This window comes from Mus caroli, chromosome 16 (assembly GCF_900094665.2).
Source record: "Mus caroli chromosome 16, CAROLI_EIJ_v1.1, whole genome shotgun sequence".
NCBI lineage: Eukaryota > Metazoa > Chordata > Mammalia > Rodentia > Muridae > Mus > Mus caroli.
Window position 1 is genome coordinate 88,178,050 of NC_034585.1, and position 3,375 is coordinate 88,181,424.

The 3,375-nt window shown below is 42.9% G+C and overlaps 1 protein-coding gene across 1 annotated transcript in view; it reads left to right on the forward strand.

The window, feature by feature from the left end:
- The window catches only part of Dop1b (DOP1 leucine zipper like protein B), a 283,094-nt gene that overhangs the window by 67,676 nt on the left and 212,043 nt on the right, over positions 1 to 3,375 (forward strand). The window lies entirely within an intron of this gene.

The window sequence follows — 3,375 nt, forward strand, 5'->3', positions numbered from 1 at the left end:
AAGGAGCTGCTGACAGGTGAGAGCTGCTAAGAAAGAGGAGTCAGGGTTCTTTAGAGAGTTGACCCTGATAGGTTGATCATGCTCCAGTGTATGGTGCCATATTCCTGTCCATATGGGCAGTACAAACTCATCAATAAAGACAGTAAGGAAGAAAGAGGAAGAGAAAGAAAGGAAGGAAGGAGAAGAGGAAGAGGATGAAGAGAAGGAAGAAAGAGGGAGGGAATTTTTAAATTTACAGAATCAAGTGAAAATGAAATCACAACTTGTAAAGAAAAAAACCTTTGAAATACAGCTATGGGCGGTTTAAAAGAAATACATATAGTTATAATTCTTTACTTTAAAATTAGACAGATGTCAAGTGAATAACCTATTGGTGTGCCACAGGACTCTACAAAGACAAGGACAATATAAACCCAAAGCAGCAATAGCAATAAATAAAAACTTGCTTCAGCAGTAATTAATGAAGACTAAATGAACAATAGATAGGATCAATAAAAGGTTTGGTTCATGAAGAAAATAAACAATTGAGAAAACTCAAGCCAACTAGCCAAGAAGGAGAGATGACACAGTAAGATTAGAGGTGAGGGGCTGGAGAGAGCTCAGGAGACAAGAGCACTGAGTGCCTTCCAGAGGACCTGGGTTCTGTCCCCTGCACCACATGATGGCTCACAGCAGTTGGGCATGGCAGGCACATGATGCACAGACATGCATGTAGGCAAAACACCCACACATAAATAAGTTAATCTCAAACAACTTTTTAAAGATTATAGATGAAAGAAGAGGAGCTCTTATAGATTCCAATTAAATACAGAGACTTATTATGAAATGCTATAACAAGTCCTACTACAAACACGAGAAAATCCTGGTGAAATAGGTAAATTCCAAGACCCATTATTTTTATTTATTTTTCTTTTTGAGTCAGGGTTTCTCTGTATAGCCCTGGCTGTCCTGGAACTCACTTGGTAGACCAGGCTGGCCTCGAACTCAGAAATCTGCCTGCCTCTGCCTCCCGAGTGCTGGGATTAAAGGCATGTGCCACCACGCCCAGCTCCAAGACCCATTATTAGGGTTCGGGAGTTGATTCACAAACCACATGGACGCTGATCTCAATGAGACAGGGAGAGTTTATTGAGCCATGGCCATGGTCCAGATGCAGAATCTGAGCCATGATCCTGAGTTAAGATTCTATAAAAGTTTTAAGTCCCAAATCCACAAACATCTGTGACAAGTTATTCCACCAATAAGGATTTAGGGGTAGGGGATTTCCATAGGAATATGTCTTTGTTGGATACTTGTCCTGCTCCCATTGGTGGGAGTATTCAAAGGAGGCAGGGGACTTACCTTCTCTAATAACATTCTTGTCCTCACTTATCTAACTGAACAGGACTTGTCTAACATTCATGTCTTAACTTGCCAACTAGGATGTCAGTTACACACACACATGTCTCTTTCTGCCAAGTAGGTGTCAGTTCCCAGGAAGGTCTTGGGAACCTAATCTTTACAAGAGCACTACTCAAAATGGAAGTCTTATTCCAAATGGTTTGTGTCTCTCTGATGTTGGGGTCTGTCCCAGGGGCAGTTTGTATCATGAAATCTTGTACACAGGTACAGGAAGTGCTGGTGGTGGTGGCTTCTGGTCCAGTCTTGTTGTGGGTAACTATGCAGAGCAGTCCCACTGATTCTGTCGTGATTGGTTCCCATGGGCACAGACAGAACAGAATATGTAATCAATCCTGGCATTAGTAAGGTTCCTCCTGACAGCAGAAACCTGTGAGAAATCTTCTTTATAATGGCAGGCTAACCAAGTAAGAGTTACCTGGGCGTTCACACCCAAGACCTGCCAACGTTGAGTCAAAATGATTGAAGCAGTTTAAACCATTGACAAGAAAAGGAATTAACTTTTTACAAATACCTCCAACAAGGCAAGGCCCAAGACCACATGGATTCAAAGCTGAATTCTCCAAACCATTCGAGAAACCACAAAGATTAGGGTAAAAATGAACAAGGATGTCTCTGATCATCCTGGACAACTCAAAAACAAACATAAAAATGAAAAAAAGAAACAAAATCCAGCTACCACAGCTGATGTGGCCTCACAGTCTTGCTGCCCAATATAAAATCTGATTTTATCCAAAAATGAAACTGTAGAAGGGTGAGTTCTCAGTCTTGTCTAGCCCACCACCCCTGACCTAGACCATGATTTGTGCTGACAGGTTCTGCTAGAGGATGGTCTAGCCTGCAATAGCCCAGTGCCATCCCACCTAACTACATGGTAGACATGGACTAGCATGAGAACACACATCCACAGGCACAGGGCTGGTGTGAGCACAGGGCTGGTGTGAGCACAGGGCTGGTGTGAGCACAGGGCTGGTGTGAGCACACAACTGGTGTGAGCATAGGGCTGCGTTGAGCAGAGGCACCTTTCAAGGTTGACTCTCACATTCCCATTAATATTAAAAAGTTAAGGAAATTCTCTAACTAGGGGGTCACAAAACAGTGTCTTTTTTGTTTTTCAAGAAGGTCTCACTATACAGGTGAGGTCAACCTTAAACTGACCATATCATCAAAGCTGCCCTTAAACCTTCCATCCCCTGGACAGAGTGCTGGCACTCCAGTTGGCTCTGCCCAGCTCAAGCTTATTTTCAGGAGGCCATAGGTGGCTCTGTTTTGCTTTACAATTTTGCTTGAGGAAATTCTGCAGGCTGATGTTGTGTAACTAAGTCCATTTAAATTCACCCACATGGGAATTCTTACACAAGTTTTTTGAGTGTGTGGAGAAAAACAAAACCACTTCCCCATGTAATCTCAGCCAGAAGTTCTATTTGAAGATATGCCTTCCAAAAAGAAAAAGAAAACAAAAACAAAAACAACAACAACACAGGTCTGCAGAGCTGGCTCAATTTTTAAGAGCACTGTTTGCTCTTCCCAGAGGTACTGAGTTTGCTTCCCAACAACCACATGGTGGCTCACAGCCATGTGAATTAAGGAAAGCACATATTTACTATCACCCAAGGAAGCTTCAGTGAGCNTCAAGAACTACCCAGAAGCTGCCCTCTGTCAGGACCCTGCACATTCCTCAAGGCCTCTGACAGTCTCACTGTGGACCAGTGATTCCAGGTTGGAGAGGGATAGTCACCCCTGAACACAAAGCAAGGCCTTTCATAGGCATTCGCTGCACAAGGCTCCTCTCCCAACAGGGCTGTTCACTTCCTCTTGCTTATTTTGTATTTTTGTGAACAAACTCCAGAACATCAAGATCAAATATCACAGCCACAGAGTTCCAAGTGATAGTGTGAAAATGTATACTCCAATCCAGAGACATTTGTCCTTAATACTTGTCTTAGTTAGGATTTTACTGCTGTGAACAGACACCAT